At 43.3% G+C, this 21,807-nt stretch overlaps 1 protein-coding gene and 1 pseudogene across 2 annotated transcripts in view; one reads left to right on the top strand and one right to left on the bottom strand.

The window, feature by feature from the left end:
• LOC308295416 (junction-mediating and -regulatory protein-like) overlaps positions 1-21,807 on the top strand; it is a 51,693-nt pseudogene that overhangs the window by 15,925 nt on the left and 13,961 nt on the right. The window contains exon 4 of the transcript in view: positions 10,061-10,234. The product of the transcript in view is annotated as a junction-mediating and -regulatory protein-like (transcript). The remainder of the gene's footprint in view (positions 1-10,060; positions 10,235-21,807) is intronic.
• The window catches only part of gstt1a (glutathione S-transferase theta 1a), a 308,697-nt gene that overhangs the window by 10,183 nt on the left and 276,707 nt on the right, over positions 1-21,807 (bottom strand). The gene's annotated exons all lie outside the window — the stretch shown is intronic.

The raw sequence follows: 21,807 nt of genomic DNA on the forward strand, positions 1-21,807 counted from the left end.
CCGCCCGCCAATATTGAGTCTCAAACCTTGACCCACCCACCCGCACGCGGGCGGGTTGGCGGGCGGGTGGGGGCACCGGGTCGGCCCGCGCATCACTAGTTCCCAGTCTATTGAAATACATTCATGGGGGGGCCTGCAGTGAATCCTTGTACCCAGGGCCCAGGATTTGGTGCGACACCCCTGCTGTTGGCTCAAACATGTCTTCCTCCTCCTGCAGCACCCTGTGGCTCAGCGGGTTCATATCGCCGTTGCCGGGCGGAAACCTTGTCCAATACCTTCCCTTTTTGTGTTTAGTCAGGAACACTCGCGTCAAAGTAGATTTAACCATTTATTGCATAGATGGAATACAGATAAAGGAGTATTTCAACGTCAAAATGACTTTTTTCTATTGATTACTCATGCCATGGAGACTTGAGTTCAATAGTATATTTTTTGGTTTCTGTCGTATTCCTAAGACAATAATTTGATTACAATAAATGTACCCCCATTGATTCCTGATGGGGAACCAAATTCATTTGGGTCCCCAACCGAAATCAATGGTGGTACATTTACTATAATAAATGTTTTGTCTTAGGAATGCGACAAAAAACAAAACATATCATTGAACTTGAGTCTCCATGGCATGAGTAATCAATAGAAAAAAGTCATTTTTGGGGGTGAACTACTCCTTTAATACATTGACATGTAACTTAGTCAAAATCACAGTATTTGAGCTTAACAACATTGACATGTAACTTAATCAGACAATCACAAGTATTTGAGCTTAGCCAGACTGATCGTGCAAAGGTGGAGGCTGGGGTGGAGGAGGCACCTAGCAGCGAATGTTCCGAAGCTTCGGAAACCAAGCATAGGTAGAGAAAGCAAGCCGTATTTAAAGGAGCCTTCCCTACTGATTGAGAGCTTTGATTGGAGTATGGCAGTCATGTGACGTAATGACCGGCAGATATGAGAATGAGGAATGAGAACAGAGCTGACTGACGTCTGACTACAGCTGGGCGGGTTGACTCCTGTGTCCTGCATAAACTAACGCGTCCCTTCAATTATATCAAAAACTATTTAAAGTATAGTGAAAATAGCCGTTCTACAAGCGCACAGCGCGTTGCGGTGCGAGGCGTTGTGCGCTTGCAGATCTGCTATTTTCACTACTTTTGTGCGACACTTTTGTATGATGAAGTATAGGGCTTTCATTTACATGCACATTTGAATCTTGGACTGGGAAATACAAGGTCTCAGGTGGTTTCATCTGAATGCGCTCATGTTGCCAGTAGGGATGGAGCTCGAAACAAGGGTAGCTCGATAATCTGAAAACAGATTTATTGAGTACCTGGTATCGATAAGCTTTGGGCTTATCAAGCTTGTTATCGAGCATAGCGGCCCATGATAACATGTTATTTAGGCCTAGAATTATTGAATGCCTTAACCAGTGAAAAATATTTTTGAAAAACCGTGATATATATATATATATATATATATATATATATATATATATAGGCCTACATATATATATATATATTTTTTGGCAAGTCTTTGAATATATCTTTTTGAAAGTGAACATTTGTAACTCAAATATTTGCTTCTGGTGGGTCCCTGATACAATATTTTGAGATGGGGGGGGGGTCCCTGGAACAACATATTTTGAGATGGGGGTCCGTGGCCAAATACAGGTAGTTTTGGGGGTCCTTGGCATGAAACATTTTGAGAACCACTGACAGAAACATAGTAAAAAGAAAAGAAAAAAAAAGAAAAAAAAGAAGAAGGAAGGAAGGAAGGATTTAGAAGACACTTATAGAATCGGGTCAAACTATTCAAAGATTTGCACACATTTTCAAGATTTTTCAAAAATAGCAGATCTACAAGCTCGCAGCGCGGCACTTGGTGCCGCGCTGTGAGCTTGTATATCTGCTATTTTTTAAAATATTTAAAAGCATAAAATATTGCGTAATAATGTGTTCAGGCCTAAATGGGTTAAACAATCAAGACAAGAGGCGATCAAGAAATGATTACACGATTCATAATATAAAGTCATTCAACACTTATTGCACACTAATGAATGATTGTTTTAATGATAATATGTGTTACGTTAGTCAATTGTCATCTTCATAGAAGGTGGTCAGCCACAAACTCAGTCACAACAACTGGCCAATAAAAACAGATACCAGTTATGTTCAGAATTTGTCATCTCACGTCTTTCCACAAAATATTGGAAAACGCTCAATAGTGGGCTCGATAAAAGCCTGGCACAATAAGCAGGATCGATAAGCTGCTCATTATCAATAAAAATGAATGAGCTCCATCCCTAGTTGCCAGTAGACAAGCCAAAACCCTTGGACACATCCGCTCAGCTGTTGGTTGGTTAATATTATCCTAACAAAGTCATGACGTCACTCGCTCATCCCCCGATTCACGGAAGTAATTGGGTCCTCTTAAAATCGTCTCGTATAAGCATAAGCATTGTGGTCCAAAAATAAACAAACTGTCTGAGGTGGCTCTGTATGGTCTATGATAGTCAGTCACTCATATTTGATACAGTCCGTCTCTGGTCAAAATTTAACTAATTTGGCGACAGTAACATTAACGTTTTCCCCACTAGATAACTTGCCCCCAGTATATATATTTTTTTCTCTCAACATAATAATGACTGGAGAATGGAGATTACAGCTAGCTAGCTGGACACACAGACCCACTGTTCTAACCGCTAGTACGTTGAATAGCCATTTGTTTGGGTTCTCAGTACTAGCTTGATGGCTGAGTCTGAGAGGATATTGATTCTCTCTGCAGCAGTAGCCCAGCTGTGGAGAGACTCTGACTGTGACTTACTGTACACTCATACTTAAAGGATTTGCGCTAGTTTTCCCCAACCTTTAACTGCTATTTGGTGTGCGTGTGTGTGTGCTTGCGTGCGTGTGTGTGTGTGTGTGTGTGTGTGTTTGTGTGCGTGTGCGTGTGTGTGTGCATGGGGTGTCACAAGGGGGGGGAAAGTGGCACTGAGTTACTAGGGCCCAAGGTGGAGGGGCCATAGTAAATTTAGCTACTATATTTTGAGATGGGGGTCCGTGGCCAAATACATATCATCTTGGGGGTTCTTCACATGAAAAAGTTTGAGCACCACTGACATGGAAACAGGTTTCTTGCACACATTTTCACAATTTTTCAAAAATAGCAGATCTACAAGCTCGCAGCGCGGCACTCGGTGCCGCGCTGCGAGCTTGTATATCTGCTATTTTTCAATAGTTAACATTCATGGGGGGCCCGCAGTGAATCCTTGTACCCAGGGCCCAGAATTTGGTGCGACGCCCCTGTGTGTGTGTGTGCGTGTGTGTGACGTGTGCGTGTTTTAGAAAAAAGGGTACAGAGATGGCACACTGCCCATTATGTATGCTCTCTTGGGAATCAGCAGCATATGGTGGTGCTTTTAGACATGAGCTCATTGGTCTGTGGTCTTTTCTTTTACAAGACGATTCTTTAGGCGTTTCCTCTTTTCTTAGAGCAGTGAAGAGAGACAGGGAATCCTGTATATCAGTGGTTCTCAACCTTTTCAGGCCACGACCCCCAAAATAATGATATTTTAACCCACCCTACAAGCACTAAGAGTAGAGGCATTACATTTTGTATAACACGGTTCTAGTATGAAAATAGCAGATCTACATGCTCACAACGCCTCGCGTTGTGAGGCGTTGTGAGCAATGTAGATCAGCTTAAAGGGATATTTCACTTTCAAAAAAAACTTTTGGTCATTTTATCGTCTAATCAGGCTTTTATGAACACCCTGAACAGTTTTTAATTTGCTTCATTCAATATTTAGATATTTGATGTAAATGTTATCAGGCCCTCCAGGCCCAGGGCCGCTCCACATACATAGCGCGTTCTCTTGCAAGGTACTCCGCTTTCATCTGATCCAGCTCCCTTTGTCGCTGCTCCTGCTCTGCCACCCTCCGCAGAACTGCCAATATGGCTGCAGCTTCCTTCTCCTCAGGCCGTTCAGAATCCTCATCAGTCCCATCAATGTGGACCTGAGCAGTCTGTACAATATACTTTGTGACTTTCTTACACTTGTCAAGCCTGCATTGCAGGTCACAGGTTGGAGTTTCAACTTCACAATATTCATTGTAAATTCCCTTTTCTAATTCTTTAAAGTACCTTTCAAGAGCCTTGACTTCTCTTCTCAAATGTTCAATTTGGAGCCTGGTTAAGGACACCCTTTTTGGTTATTTTTGCTTGGACTTTCCAGTGATCATAAACATAATCAAACTTGAATAACAAAACCCTTGATCTTTCGGGTTGCAAACTTTCCTTTAACTCTTTAATTGGTTCCATTTTAGGACTGGTTCTTTAACTTTGGTGCCTTTACTTGTGCAGGTTCTTAACTTAAATGTCCTTACTCACTTGCTAGAGTTTACTTTTGACATCTTTACTTTTAACCCACACAACTTAACTTATACACCATACACTTTAAACCATTAGTCCCATGTCAAATTAACCTTGCATTTAATTCACTTTACACGTTATTCAACACTTTCAAGACCAAAACAAACTAGGCTGTGAATAAATCCCATTTGCTCATTCATGACTAATTTGCATAACAATGTGATTTTTCTCTTTACTTGAAGGAATGTCTCTTGAATGCACATGTTAGCACCACAGTCAGTTCCTTCTTTGCGTTGAACTGTGCAGAGTCTGTGCACTAACCTTAGGCGTCTTCTTATTGAACAAACAGCTGTCTTTAGCTGGCGAAGTAGCGTGGCTCACTGTGCACTTTGGGCGAGAAGCGGGCTTTGATCGTCCACTGTACAGCTCCGTTGTCGGCGAGTGCCGAGTTGAAAACGGCCCGCGAGGGCGTCGCTTGGTCCCGGTTCGGCAGCAGGGCTCCTGCCTGCCAGATGAGTAGCGACTGCTGTGCCGTCTGGAAGACCTCCACGCAGGTTGAGTTGAGTTGCCAGTGGATCGGCTCGATGCATTGAGTTTTACTTTCACTGCCTTCATTGATTCAAAAACGAGTCAGGTTGTTCTGATGACTGGTGGTTTATTAAAGCACAAGTCTTGCATGTGTCCAAAACCAACGTAAAACTGTAAATAAAGCATAAATACAAGACAAAGTAAATAATAGAACATAAAGCTTAACAGGTAACTCATAAACATAAGGAAATGATAATACAACAGACAAATACAAACAACTCATTTACCTCACTGGCTGCATCCATGACAATGAAGGTAGCGAGATGTCCAAAGAGTACACAGACTTGTCCCAAACTTTGCCAGCGCCATGCTGCCAACAAACACACGTCCGTCCGTCCGTCCGTCCGTCCGTCCGTCCGTCCGTCCGTCCGTCCGTCCGTCCGTCCGTCCGTCCGTCCGCACGGACGTGTGCACCACACTGAGCTGCTGGGGAGCCATTACCTGGCGCCCCATATGGCAAAATCTCGATATTCCGATGGCCTGAAAGTCCGACGGCACGGAGCTCCGAATCCGATGTCCCAGAGTAGAGAGAGAGAGAGAGCCCCCCCCCCCTCATGTGCAGAGGTTGGCATGATTGAAATAATTAATTAATTAGCCTAAAAGCCAGCAAATAAATAGCCACATCTGAGCACATATCAATATATAAGGCCAAATCTCACTTACAAAAAAGTATAAAAGCTATTTGAGGTGTTTATAGATTAGAATCTTTACACACCTGCTTCCAAATAATTAATTATATAATTCAAGTTCACTGCGCATATTATTATGTAGGTCATTTCAATTAAGCTCTCGCACTCACTCCTGTCAGCTGCTGGTCTGAAAAGAGTCGAGCAGCTCCCTTAGTTTAAACTAGGCTATACAATGACATATAGGCTATATAGAATGGATTTTTAGCCAAGAAGTTGTGAATGAAAACGTCACCTCAAGTAAACGCTGGATTATTATTTCTTCAAATTGACTGGATCCAACCTGAATCACACAATAAGGGGTAACATCCAGGTCTTTATCCATCATGCTTTCACATCAAACAAGTAATCACTCAAACCTATGTGTGAGTGTGACCAAGTTTAACATCTTAAACATCACATGCTGCGTGTCGGCTGACTCCCTCTCCACTCTCCTCTTCTTTCTCTCCCCCTGTGTGTGTGTCTCCGCTCTCATAGGCTACTAAATTGAACAGCCTTTCGGACTTTAAGTCTCTCGGACTTTAAGGCCATCGGAAAATCACCACGCGCCCACACCATATATGGCAAGGCAGCCGGAATAGACGTAGAATGGCAACTTCCGGCACATTACTTTTGAGCAGAATAATAAACATTAACAACTTAGAAAATAACAAATACATTCCTAAATAACTGTCAATGGCGGCAGCTACAGCCTAGATAGTTCAAAATAAGAAGAACCACATAGAATGGAACTTACACAGGCATTGACACTAAGGCTTGCCCACCTGCCCCCGGCAAGTAGATAAAACTTTAGGGCAGGTGGAGTTCGCTTTCAGGTTGCCCGACTGGGCAAGTGCTCATTTAAGAGGGGACGCAACCGTCTATAAACACAACACAAGATATCTGTCTGAACGCCTGAACGTGGCCAGAGCGCTCTGTCTTCTGGTCTGTGGAATGTAAAATAAGAGCATTGTTTACCTATAATGTGTTGGTTTCTGCTAGACTGACAACTGCTAGACTTAAAAATATAAAATAAGTGTGTGAACCCAATCTTAGTAGGTATTTAGATTTGGAGGAGTTGAGGTATGACATTTTTTATCACACAGCCCCAGAAAGAAAGAAATAAGTGTTAAATTGTGCCGTAATTATAATGGACGATTTACTTTTCGGGCAAGTGGGCAAGTAGAACATGATCTGTACTTGCCCGACGGGCAAGTGCCTCTGAGACCTTAGTGTCAACCCCTGTTACAATACATGTTTTTGGGGGGAGAACTTGCAAAAAAAAAGGGGGGGAAAAGAGAGAGCATGTTTAACCACATGAACCCTATTCTGGGCATGTCATAGGTGAACACGCGGCAAAAATAACAATCATGATCTACAAGCTCATGTGTTACAATGTGACAATGTTTGTAGACAGGATATCTTTGCTATTCAAAGATGTCAAAACGGTGGCCCAAATATGGCCCACATTAATGACTGACCAGCTCCCTTCGATAGCTCAGTTGGTAGAGCGGAGGACTGTAGTGGCTGATGACTGACATCCTTAGGTCGCTGGTTCAAATCCGGCTCGAAGGAGTTTCCTTTGGAGATAAAGTTACTCTTAATATAGAACACTACGACTACAATAGTAACTATAATACTGCAGTGGATGTTCAGAATAAGAACTACACAGAATGGAAGTCACAGGTCATTTGGTTTGGGATAAATTGAACAACAGCTTAAAATGAACAAATTACACTGGGCGCACCTTCCCGTTCAAGTCAAAGGAGAACATTAATTCACGAATAAATGAATGTAAATTAAACTATATAACGTATATGATATACGATTTGACATTTGGCCCAAGCGCGTGCCACCAAAACTGGGAGGAGTAGCGTGGCAAAATAAAGTTTATCCGGAAAGAAAGTACTATATAGTAGGGTCTCAACCTGAGGTTCTGTGACCATCCTCTGGGAAGGATGGTTTGATGATTGATTTGACCTCTATGGACCCTTAATAAAAGATCTAGCCCCCAGGTCCCTTGCAGAAATGCCAGCAAAATGTTTGACAGCTAGGGTAATTTTCAGTCTCATTCACTTACAATACACTACACTATAAAGGCAAAAATGACTCCTAAAAAATCTGCTTTAAGTGGGATGTGAGGGGTCAAAATAGGGGTGTTTAATTATTCTGAATCCATTGGAAGCATTTGTTTTGCATGAAAAACATTCCTTGGGCCCCAAAAGCCCAAGGAATGGACCCCAAAAGACTGTGACAATTGATGACTCATCACTAAACCATAGATTTGTTGGCCGTTCTTAGTCCAAGGAATGTTTTTCATGCAAAACAAATGCTTCCAATGGATTCAGAATAATTAAATACCCCTATTTTTACCCCTCACATCCCACTTAAAGCAGATTTTTTAGGAGTCATTTTTGCCTTTATAGTGTAGTGTATTGTAAGTGAATGAGACTGAAAATTACCCTAGCTGTCAAACATTTTGCTGGCATTTCTGCGAGGGACCTGGGGGCTAAATCTTTTATAAAGTGCACTGTCCATAGAGGTCAAATCAATCATCAAACCATCCTTCCCAGAGGATGGTCACAGAACCTCAGGTTGAGACCCTACTATATAGTCTGGTTGACTTGTTAGGCAACCACAATAAATAGCAGATCTACAAGCTCACGTTACAACATGTTTGTAGACAGGATATTTCTGCTATTCAGGGGTGTCAAACAGGTGGCCCACAGGCCAAATGTGGACTGCAAAAGGGTGTAAATGGCCCCCTTCGATAGCTCAGTTGGTAGAGCGGAGGACTGTAGTGGTTAATGACTGACATCCTTAGGTCGCTGGTTCAAATCCGGCTCGAAGGAGTTGCTTTTGGGGGAAATGCTACTCCTATTATACAACAGTTACTATTACTATGTAACTACACTGTAATAGCCTAGATAGTTCAAAATAAGAAGAACCACGTAGAATTGAACTCACAATACATGTTTTTTTGGGGGGGAGAACTTGCTAAAAAAAAGGGAAAAATCAAACCTCGGTTCGAAGTGGAGTGGTGAATCTGAGCAGCTATACCATGTGTGTGCGTGCGTGCGTGCGTGCGTGCGTGTTGAGTGTGCCTGGCCTGCTAAACAGCACCCCTCCTTTAACATGTGTGTTGTGTGTGGCCACTAGAGGTATTGCCAGGCTACAGACATAGCCAGCCAGCCAGCCAGCCACATAGCCAGCCACCCACAGACATACCTGTCTATTGGGAGTGCTTTCACCACTCCAAAAAAAGAGAGAGCATGTTTAACCACATGAACCCTATTCTGGGCATGTCATAGGTGAACACGCGGCAAAAATAACAATCATGATCTACAAGCTCATGTGTTACAATGTGACAATGTTTGTAGACAGGATATCTTTGCTATTCAAAGATGTCAAAACGGTGGCCCAAATATGGCCCACATTAATGACTGACCAGCTCCCTTCGATAGCTCAGTTGGTAGAGCGGAGGACTGTAGTGGCTGATGACTGGCATCCTTAGGTCGCTGGTTCAAATCCGGCTCGAAGGACTTTCCTTTGGGGAAAAAGCCTACTCTTAATATAGAACACTTACTATGACTATGTAACTACAATACTATAATACTCTTAATATAGAACACTTACTATGACTATGTAACTACAATACTATAATACTCTTAATATAGAACACTTACTATGACTATGTAACTACAATACTATAATACTCTTAATATAGAACACTTACTATGACTATGTAACTACAATACTATAATACTGCAGTGGATGTTCAAAATAAGAACCACATAGAATGGAAGTCACAGGTCATATTTGGTTTGGGATAAGTTGAACACCAGCTGAAAATGAACAAATTACACTGGGCGTAAATGAAACTATGTAGTACATACCCATTGTAACTTCAAACTCTTTCCAGGATTCCATTCATTTCCCCTCCAACTTTTACATTTGATTTTCTTACCTTAATAAACAGTGTCATAAACACTTTATGGTTCCTGTCGCTAGTTTAAAGCCTTGTTTCAATCACCATGATATGCATTTTGTGAAGATATGGTAAATTCTTTTTTTCTTACAATGATAGCGGCACCCATACAAGGGACAAAAAGAGCGTCATTTTCGTAGCATAGAAACCAATGGCTTCCCACCGTCCAAATTCTTTACAGTCTGTGATTTATAGTCTGGATAAAAGTGTATCTATAAATAAATGAAATAATAAAAAAAATAAAGTAGCACTAGTACTGCTGGGCAAACATACTAATAACCAACCACACTAATAAAGAAAAATGGAAAAATACCTATCAAATACACAGACTCTAATTCTCTCTCTCTCTCTCTCTCTCTCTCTCTCTCTCTCTCTCTCTCTCTCTCTCTCTCTCTCTCTCTCTCTCTCTCTCTCTCTGTGCGTGCGTGTGTGCGTGCGTGTGTGCGTGTTGTAGCTGCTGGAGAAGCACCGTGCCATGGAGAGCATGGTGGAGCTGTTGGAGGTCTATGAAGAGGAGGACGCAGCGTATTCAGAGCTGCTGGAGGCTTCCACACAACTCTACCAGTTTCTACTGCAACCCTTCAGGGACATGAGGGAGCTGGCCATGCTGTGCAGACAACAGATCAAGGTAACACGCACACACAAACACTCTTTGTTTCTTTGTGTCAATGTGATGACATCACACCGTTGTACTTTACAATACAAACCCCCAAATTAATCCTCCAGTTCTAGGCAACACAGAAGGGGGGGAACTTTTTTCTATTTCCACACAACTCCTCTAAGGTATATTAATGACATATTTCAATATTGAAAATGGGTGGTCTTCCCCTTTAACTATTAAAAAATAGCAGATCTACAAGCTCACAGAGCGGCACTCAGTGCCAGCTTGTAGATCTGCTATTTTTCAATAGTTAAAGCATTAAATAATTCTAGGCCTAAATGGGTTAAAACACTGATAACGGTTTGACTTGGATAAAGGCAAAAGCATGCCTTCAGAATCAGATCCCTGCCAGGAGGCATTCACCACAACTATAACCACAACTATAGTGGCAAACGATATTGTTTCCCCCGGGCCTCTAGTTGCCCATGTATGGCCTCCCCTAGGCCTAGACAGAGGGACGATTGCACTGCACTTGACAAAAATGACATAGTTGTTGTTGAACATTTTGAAACATATTCTGGAATTGAGGTCCTTGGCTTGCTGGCAGTGTGGCTAAGAAATATGGTATTTTGCAAGATTAGCAACTAGGGATGGGACGATATGTGATATTATCGTTTATCGTGATAAAAAACACTCACGATGATCGTATCGTGGAGATTTAATTAATCGTGATATCGTCCTCCGTCATGCACTGGGATCAATTCACCTTTTATTTGCCGAGCTGCATGTCCGGTACCACTTAAACCCTCTAGAATTGGTAAAATATACTTATATACGTACTTGATACAGTCTTTTGTCACTCTCCATCAAATGTCTTTGCCAAAAAATAGCCGATCTACAAGCTCACAACGCATTGCAACGCGATGCGTTGTGTGCTTGTAGATCTGCTATTTTTTGACAAGGATAATGGATTTTGATTATCGCGATAATATCGGAAATCGGACGCTGAAACTTGCAGGATGAGTGTGCATTGTGCAGCGATCGAGTCACAGCAGTCAGATGTGCAGTGCTCACTGCTCACGTCTCGGTTCGGTCTGAAAAAATCAGCCCGATCAACTCATGCGACCGTCGCTAATTCGAATGACACCCGCAAGTGGAAACAGGCTAAATTCCCTTTGTCTTAATGCGAATTTCTGATAATTCGCTTCCTACAGTATTTTCGAATAAGCTTATGGAAACATGGCTATAGTTGTTGTTGAACATTTTGAAAGATATTCTGGAATTGAGGTCCTTGGCTTGCGGGCAGCGTGGCTAAGAAATATGGTATTTTGCAAGATTAGCACTCACACGCCAACACCATACTGGTACTGGCGGACATAACGAATGAAAGAGAAGACCGCAGCTGGTCTAGTATGATGCATTCATCCAGATGTTTTACTGTGTCTGACAGAGTCAGCATGCAGGTGGGACATAAAATACCAACATGGAAATACTGGAAATGCAAGTGGCGGCTAGAGGAAGTTCTCATGCCCCTTAAAATAGGGTTCTGCCTTTTGTGTGTGTGTGTGTGTGTGTGTGTGTGTGTGTGTGTGTGTGTGTGTGTGTGTGTGTGCGTGCGTGCGTGCGTGCGTGCGTGCGTGCGTGCGTGCGTGCGTGCGTGCGTGCGTGCGTGCGTGCGTGCGTGCGTGCGTGCGTGCGTGCGTGCGTGCGTGCGTGCGTGCGTGCGTGCGTGCGTGCGTGCGAGTAGGCAGGCACGTGCACACATAGACATCAAAGGGGGCTTGAGCCCTTGCCCTTTTATCCGTCGGTAAAAAAGTGCCCTCTCCAGACCATGGAATGCAGTTTTCACTATGGTGAAAGAAATGCAAATGCACTCCTTTCCATGTCATACTTGAAGGCAGCATTCAAGAGAATTGCCTTGTCCAAACTCTCCTGAACTTGAATGCATCTTATGTTGAAGTAATTGCCCTCTCTGTGTAGAAATCAAGCATCGGAAATAGCCAAACTCCAAGCTCACAATGCGTCGCAGCACGACGTGTTGTGAGCTTGGATATCTGCTTTTTTCGATATTTTCACCAGAAGGCCCTCTTAGAAATTTCAGCTCCTGCCTCTCAAACATTCTCTGCACGTCCCTGTGTGTGTAAGTGTACGTGTAGGTTTGTGTGAATTTCTGTAACTCTTCTGTCCGGCCCCTGTTGTGAGAACAATGAGATATTGGTCCTGAGAGGAAGAGAAGCTGGCTGGTGAGCGGACCAGAGTTTGTTGAACTATTGCAGGACTGATAGCAGCGTTATATTTAGCTCATTGACTCATTGAATCATCGCTAACAGACATCTCTCTACGTCACACACAGTAGCGCAAGGCCACGTGCACTCTGGAATAAGTGTGTGTGGACACAATTACACATAATACTGACATGTATATACCGTCATGTGCGGACATAGGCATGTAGTACACATACTCTCACGCACGCACGCACGCACACACACACACACACACACACACACTAGGGATGGGACGATACGCAATGTTATTGTTTATCGTGATAAAAAACACTCACAATAATCGTATTGTGGAGATTTAATTTATCGTGATATCATCCTCCGTCATGCACTGGGATCAATTCACCTTTTATTTGCCGAGCTGCATATCCTGTACCACTTAAACCCCCTATAATTGATAAAAGGTACCTATAATATACGTACTTGATACAGTCTTTTTTTCACTTTATGAAATGTCTTTGCCAAAAAATAGCCGATCTACATTCTCACAACGCGTTGCAACGCGACGCATTGTGAGCTTGTAGATCGGCAATTTTTTTAGCAAATGTTCCGCCCCAGGATAATGGATTTTGATTATCGCGATAATATCGTAAATTACGATTTATTTTGTCACAATAATAGTGTGAGCTTGTAGATCTGCTATTTTTTTGGCAAATGTTCCACCCCAGGATAATGGTCACAATAATGGTGATATGAAATGTACATATCGTCCCATCCCCAACGCGCACACAAACAAACCAACGTCCTAGTAGCACCAGCTTGGCTTCATCCCTTTGTGTGTTCGTTTTACCAGTGCGTGGTTGAGTGACACACTGTGAGCCAGAATGGATCCTCCCGGATCTCCAGTTTCCTGCAGTCTCACAGAGACATGAATAAGTCATGCTGCGACTCCGGGCCTATAGGTTTACTGACGGGGGACCAGGCAGGATGAGTGGGCACGTAGTCGAGAGGAAAATTACAGTTAACGGGTCAGACCATACCACGCTGTTTGGGATTTTAAATACCTTGCGGCCAGGCTAGGGGTGGGCGATATGGTGAGACTTATCGTTGAGACGATACAATGTCTCCACGATATGCCTTTTCAGAGGTATCGTGTATGTCGTGATACAATTGAGGGAGCCTTGTAAAAAAATCCTGTTTAATCATTAATACAGAGATTCATTGCAGAATTCAATTTAAACCTGCATCTTGGTCTAAATCAGTAGTTCTCAAACTTTAAAATGTCAAGGTGTCCACTGTCCAGTCCACTTAACTCTGACAGTATACAAATGAAACCAAATTTGGTTTCATTTGTATACTGTCAGAGTTACATACTTGTAAAGTTCAATTTAGACCTCCCAAAAGGAACCCAGAGAGTCTAGTTTTTGTCAAGTAACTTGAAAAATATCCATAAAAAACAACTTGAAAAAAGAATCGTGATAAAATTGTGTATCGTGATACAGCTTGGGAAAATATTGTGATATTGTATTTTTCCATATCGCTCACCCCTAGGCCAGGCGCACATTTCTATTCCAGTGGTTCTCAACCTGTGGGTCGGGACCCCCAGGGGGGTCCCCAAATTATTTTGGGGGGGTAAAATAAACTAAACAGTAAATAAACCAACATAAAGTGTAAGTGTATAGAGGGTATCTGCACATTTCTAAAGTGAGAGTTTAATGACTTTTTAATACCTCTAAAATGACAAATTAAACACTGGTCAAATTGTCAAATAGTAGATGCAGAAATTGTGAAAATAGCCGATCTACATTGCTCACAACGCCTCGGCGTTGTCATAATGATAGAACCGTGTTTCATAATAGAACTGCGTTGTAAAATGTAATGCCTCAACTCTTAGTGCTTGTAGGGTGGGGGGGTCCCTGGTTAAAATATAAATATTTTGGGGGTCACGGCACTTTTCTATTCTTCTCAGTACAGTATGAAAATCAACTCTTGGTCGTTTGAAACTTGTTCGAGGTGAACTTGTTTCGCACAGACCGATTTGAAAAGTTCACCAGAAATGTTTCCCTGGAGAAAAGCTTGTTTTATTTAGCCATTTAGACCGAGAAGGCAAATCTGTGTCACTTTAGATTTTAACCACTTTGACCATTATTTTATGCCTTAAAAAAAAAATTTTGTGCAAGTCTTTGATCAGATATAAATGTCTTCTAAATCCTTCTTCTAAATCAGCGGTTCTCAAACCTTTTCATGTCAAGGACCCCCAATATTGCATGTATTTGGCCGCGGACCCCCCCCCCCCCCCATCTCAAAATATGATGTTCCAGGGACCACCCAGAAGCAAATATTTGAGTTACAAATGTTCGCTTTCAAACCTCCATTCATGGTTGTTTTCATGGTGTGTGTGTGTGTGCGTGCGTGCGTGCGTGCGTGCGTGCGTGCGTGTGTGTGTGTGTGTAGTGTCACTGTCAGCAGGGGCGTCACAAGGGGGAGGAAAGTGGGACTGAGTTACTAGGGCCCAAGGTGGAGGGGCACTAGCAACTATTGAAAAATAGCAGATATACAAGCTCACAGCGCGGCACCGAGTGCCGCGCTGCAAGCTTGTAGATCTGCTATTTTTGAGAAGTCGTGAACATGTGTGCAAATCTTTGAATATATGTATTTTTTAAGCGGACATTTGTAACTCAAATCTTGCTCTTTGGGGGTCCCTGGAACTAAATATTTTGAGATGGGGGTCCGTGGCCAAATACATATCATCTTGGGGGTCCTTAACATGAAAACGTTTGAGCACCACTGACAAGGAAACATAGGTTTCTTGCACACATTTTCAAAATTTTTTCAAAAATAGCAGATCTACAAGCTCGCAGCGCGGCACTCGGTGCCGCGCTGTGAGCTTGTAGATCTGCTATTTTTCAATAGTTAACATTCATGGGGGCCCGCAGTGAATTCTTGTACCCAGGGCCCAGAATTTGGTGTGACGCCCCTGTCAGACCGCCCGACTCGGACAGCAGGAGAGAGTAAAGCAGATGTCTGCTGTTAGTAGGTCAAAGTTGACAGCCCAGCTCTTTCTACTCTCTGCCACTCTGTTGTTATAATAACTTTGCTGTGACAGATCTGATCCGTGACGCGAGTCACTTCTGGCCGACCACAAAAAACCACAGGTCCCACCGAGATTTGAACTCGGATCGCAGGATTCAGAGTCCTGAGTGCTAACCATTACACCATGGAACCTACCATGTTTGCTCTGGTAAAGGGGGAGGGGTTCTATTTGCGAGCTTGTAACCAGTGGTGGAAAAAAGTATTTACATTTTTCTATTTAAGTGAAAGTATCAATACTGCATTGTAGAAGTCCAGCATTCAAAATGTACTTGAGTAAAAGTACAAAAGTATTGGCATCAAAATGTACTTAAAGGAGTAGTTCACCCCCAAAATGACTTTTTTTCTATTGATTACTCACACCATGGAGACTTGAGTTCAATAATATTTTTCGTTTTTTGTCACTTTCCTAAGACAATATGTGTAACAATAAATTTACCCCCATTGATTCCGGATGGGAACCCAAAAGTATTTGGGTCCCCATCCGGAATCAATGGGGGTAAATTTACTATAATCACATTTTGTCTTAGGAATACGATGAATACAAAAAGATATTATTGAACTCAAGTCTCCATGGCGAGGGTGATCAATAGAAACATTTTCATTTTGGGGATGAACTACTCCTTTAAAGTACTAAAAGTAAAAGGAAATAGCAGATCTATAAGCAACCAGATCTACAACAGATCTACGACGCGTCGCATTGCGACGCGTTGTGAGCTCGTAGATCGGCTATTTTCAAATAGGCGCGGTATAAAATAGGGCTAAAATGGCTTATGTATGTTTTATCATATTATAATTTATATCAGCAAAGTAACTAGCAATTATAGTTTTCAAATAAATGTAGTGGAGTAAAAGTACTACATTTGGATCCCAGATGTAGTGGAGTAGAAGTAAAAGTATTGGAATTTGGAAATACTCAAGTAAAGTACAAATACCTCAAAACTGTTCTTAAGTAGGCCTACAGTACTTAAGTAAAAGTACTTAGTTACTTTACACCACTGCTTGTAACCATGCAGCTTTTCTAGCTCTTGGCCTCCTCCCAGTTCGGCCCTTTCCTGCTAGTTTGTTGTTGTTTTATTGATCCGTTCTTTCCCCTGTCTGTTCATCTCATTCACTCTCCTTACAGTACAAATACCTAACAGTAACACAGCACTCTTTATTTACCAATCAATATTAGATTCATTATATTAATTGCTCACAACGCGTCGCGATGCGACGCGTTGTGATGATATCATTCCACAATTTTTTACTTTTTTTATAAATATATGAGCATTTTTCAACATGGAAACGATTTTGACGATTATGAAAAATAATCACGATTATGTCAAGTAATTGCGATTATTTTTTCGGGACAGGCCTAGTCAGTGTGTAGCATGGCTTCTACTGTATAGCTTCTGCACAAATTGAAGAATCCAAGTACCTGTATATCTTAACATCTTGTATATCTTAAAGGACCATTTTACCTCTGGGACAACCAGATCTTACCCAGCCAGCACGCCCACATGGGTCCCGCATGGGTACGAGGTGGGCTACTTGGGTACCACGTGGGCATGGGCTTGAAGTGGGCAAATTACATGGGACCCACGTGGGCTACATGTGGGATAACTGGGCATGGGTTGGAAGCGGGCTTCCCCACATGGTTCCTGCATGGGCTACATGTGGGCTAACTGGGCGTGGGATGGAAGTGGGCTGGCCCACGTGGTTCCCGCATGGGCTACATGTGGGCTAGCTGTGCATGGGTTGGAAGTGGGCTTCCCCACGTGGTTCCCCGCATGGGCTACATTTAGGCTAACTGGGCATGGGTTGGAAGCGGGCTTCCCCACATGGTTCCTGCATGGGCTACATGTGGGCTAACTGGGCGTGGGATGGAAGTGGGTTGGCCCACGTGGTTCCCGCATGGGCTACATGTGGGCTAGCTGTGCATGGGTTGGAAGTGGGCTTCCCCACGTGGTTCCCGCATGGGCTACATGTAGGCTAACTGGGCATGGGTTGGAAGCGGGCTTCCCCACATGGTTCCTGCATGGGCTACATGTGGGCTAACTGGGCATGGGTTGGAAGTGGGCTTGCCCACATGGTTCCTGCATGGGCTACATGTGGGCTAACTGGGCAGGGGTTGGAAGTGGGCTTCCCCTTGTGGTATCCACATGGACTACATGTGGGCTAGCTGGGCATGGCATGGACGTGGGCTGGCCCACGTGGTTCCTGCATGGGCTACATGTGGGCTAACTGGGCATGGGTTGGAAGTGGGCTTGCCCACATGGTTCCTGCATGGGCTACATGTGGGCTAACTGGGCAGGGGTTGGAAGTGGGCTTCCCCTTGTGGTATCCACATGGACTACATGTGGGCTAGCTGGGCATGGCATGGACGTGGGCTGGCCCACGTGGTTCCTGCATGGGCTACATGTGGGCTAGCTGGGCATGGGGTGGAAGTGGGCTGACCCACGTAGTTCCCATATATACTGTATTTTCTCTCTATTTTTTGTAAAGCCTCTTTTAGTTTTTTCCCCTTATTTTTTAGTTAACTTTTTAAATTTTTTTCTGTTCATGATGGCTTAGGCAAAAACACAATTCCTTTAAATATTTCCACCTGAACTTTACCAACCAACTGTAGCCTAGTTATTAACAACAGCTTAATATACGACATTAACTCAGGGGGAGCCCGGATTCGAACTGGGAACCCTTCGGGAACCCTTCGTGCTCTAATAACGGTTTCTCTACCCCTGAGCTATGCCGCCCCAGTGGTAGCAATAGGAGATTGGAGGAATAACAAATATTGTGTAGATGGGCTAGCCCAAGTTGTTCCCACTTGGGTCCCATATAAATTAGCCAAGGTGGGGCCCACCCAGGGCCCATGTAGAACCCACTCAGAGCCCACGTGGGCTAACCCACGCGGGACCCTTGTGGAAACCGCGGACATGCCCACGTGGGCTAGCCCAGGTGTTTCCCACTTGGGTCCCATATAAATTTGCCGAGGTGGGGCCCACCATCTGCCATCTGCTAACACCGCAGATGGCAGATGGTGGTTTTCACTGTTTACAGTGAAAAGGTTTTTGTCCAGTGTGGATACGCTGGTGTTTCTTCAGGGTACCTAACGCACTGAAACTCTTGTCACACTGTTTACAATAGAAAGGTTTTCCTCCTGTGTGGATACGCTGATGTGTCTTCAGGTTACTCAACGTACTGAAACTCTTGTCACACTCTTTACAGTGAAAAGGCTTTTCTCCTGTGTGTCTACGCTGGTGTATCTTCAGGGTACCTAACGCACTGAAACTCTTGTCACACTCTTTACAGTAAAAAGGTTTTTCTCCTGTGTGGATACGCTGATGTATCTTCAGGGTACCTAACGCACTGAAACTCTTGTCACACTGTTTACAGTGAAAAGGTTTTTCTCCAGTGTGGATACGCTGGTGTGTCATCAGGTCCCCTAACTGACTAAAACTCTTGTCACACTCTTTACAGAGAAAAGGTTTTTCTCCAGTGTGGATACGCAGGTGTTTCTTTAGGTCACCTAAATGACTGAAACTCTTGCCACACTCTTTACAGTGAAAAGGTTTTTCTCCTGTGTGGATACGCTGATGTGTCTTCAGGTTACATAACTTACTGAAACTCTTGTCACACTGTTTACAGTAGAAAGGTTTTTCTCCTGTGTGGATACGCAGGTGTTTCTTTAGGTCACCTAAATGACTGAAACTTCCACACTCTTTACAGTGAAAAGGTTTTTCTCCTGTGTGGATACGCTGATGTGTCTTCAGGTTACATAACTTACTGAAACTCTTATCACACTGTTTACAGAGGTGAGTTTTCTTCCCTGTATAAGTCAGCTGATGTGTCTTCACCTCTCCTGGTTGAGTTAAAGTCTTGGTTAACAGATTGTAAGATTTTGGTTCGTCTGTGTCTTGTTCCTGGCCGGTTACAATTCTGGTGATTTGCTGGAAGGATTCTGAAGGGACCTGTCCATTTATGGGCATTTGGCAGTAGAATTCACCATGGCTCGTTTGAGTACAGTCAGAACGGCGGACCTTAGTCTGGGAAGATTGAGAGCACCCTCCTTCCTGGAGTGGCGGTTCATCATTAAAACTGCATCTATACATGGACAGTGATGGGACAGAGTTTTAGGTTCTGCTGGGTAATGGACAATCTATTTACCCTCTTTCTGACTCCCTTCGTTTTCTATCTCCTTAATTCTCTCAAAACACTGAGTAAGGAAACAACACTCTTGTCTCTGCGGAATGAAGTGGAATATTAATATTTTCAAATATTATACATGCTGAGCAGAGCTCTGTTCTGACCTCACTCACAACACAACCGGTTGCCGTGCAAGCCTGACAACACCGATGTGCACATGCTGCCGCCCTTCTATATTTGGGCAAGAGTGACGTCATCAATATGACATCACTTCCATGATGGAAGAGATCCATGTCGATGCCACGCCATTATTAGACCCAGTTTATTTATTTTTTGAGTGGTGCTCCTCTTTGTCCGGTCAGAGTCGTGGTGGGGCCCACCCAGGGCCCATGTAGAACCCACTCAGAGCCCACGTGGGCTAACCCACGCGGGACCCTTGTGGAAACCACGGACATTCCCACATGGGGCCTATTGAAAGTTTTGCTAGTTGTAATTTGGAATAGCTGACCACCCAAGGTTCTCCGATAAAAGAGAATGATGTGACGCTTAGACAGTACTGCAAATTGACATGATATTTATTTCTCCAATGTAGTAGCCATGGTTCTGGCAGAAAAACACAAACAAATTGAAGTAAATTAATAAACAGCATTTAAACCAAACAAATCCAAAGTAAATCATATTGTAAAATAAGTCAAATCAGTAAAGTAAATCAGAGTAAATAAACAATAGAACAAAAGTTTACATTTGTCATGTACGCATGGCTGCATGGCATGGAGCTGGGAACTGTGTTGGCTGGTGACTGAATACTGGAGAGTGTGTGAGTGTTTGTATAAGGGGCACACCCGGACAGGCATTGGTTGACAACTTCGAATCAGTTATGGCTGACACCTGTCCATTATTGGTGGGGCAGTGACGGGGACCTGGCCACCAGAGGCTGCCATTTCGACAGCATGGGGAAAATTCACAACAGGGCCCATGTAGGGAAGCCCAATTCATACCCATGCGGGACCCATGTGGGCGTACTGGCTGGGAGTTATCCAGGTTCAGGTTGTAAGGCCGGATACCCTGGACAATATAATGTCCAATCAGACTGGATTGGTCATGCTTCACTTGACATCACAATATCGTCGTTGTCGGGTGGACACCTTTCAAATTTGTACCTTCTTTCGCAAAGTAAAGCCCTGCTTCATCATACAAGGCCGTCGCACAAAAGTATAGTGAAAACAGCAGATCTACAAGCACACAACGCCTCGCACCTTGTAGATCGGCTGTTTTCACTAGTTTAAATCATTTTAAAAATGATAAATGCAAAACCAACGGTTTTGGACATACAAGGTTTCCACCCGGCAACGACGATATGTAATACCAGTAATATTTTATTGTTGTTTGGGACACGATCAACACAATCCTAGTCATATGATGCATCATATGATGCTTTGTAGCATGCTGAAATACAAAAATATCTAAAAACACAGATTGAACACAAAAAATAACTCATTGTGTTGATCGTGCCCCAAACAACAAATAAAATAAGATCTGGTTGTCCCAGAGGTGAAATGGTTCTTTAAGGATAGCTTGAGCCCAGAGTGTTATCCATTACACCAGGGGTCTTCAACGTTTTCAGGCCAAGGACCCCTTAGTTGAGAGAGAGGTGAAGCAGGGACCCCCACAACCTTCCATATAGTTTCATTGTTTGACAGCACAATCATCAGTGTAGTTTGGATTCATGTCAGTTTGTGTTTTCAGATATTTAACTACTTGAACCGTCAATACTTAATAAACGTGACCTTTTACTTGTTCTCAGTCTGCTCTTTTCTCCCCTCTACACCAAACCTCTTTGCCGGAAATAGCACTGCGAGGCGTTGTGAGCTTGTAGATCTGCTATTTTTGGCTAAAAGTACTCAGAATATGGATGCTAGGATTCAAGTGGTTAATATAAAAAAGGAGAAAAAAAAGTTTCTATCGCACAAAGATTTGGAGGACCCCCTGTAGTAACTCTGAGGACCCCCTGGGGGTCCCAGACCCCCTGTTGAAGACCCTTGCATTACACCATGGACCCATGCATGAGTACAGAGGATTGGCTTCCTGTTAACATAATATTATTCAGTGAATATCTTTCGGCCGTCACACAGCATTAGTAAAGGAAATGGTATTCAGCTGCCC

The sequence above is a fragment of the Nannobrachium achirus genome, assembly GCF_963921795.1.
Source record: "Nannobrachium achirus genome assembly, chromosome: 12".
NCBI classification, from domain to species: domain Eukaryota; kingdom Metazoa; phylum Chordata; class Actinopteri; order Myctophiformes; family Myctophidae; genus Nannobrachium; species Nannobrachium achirus.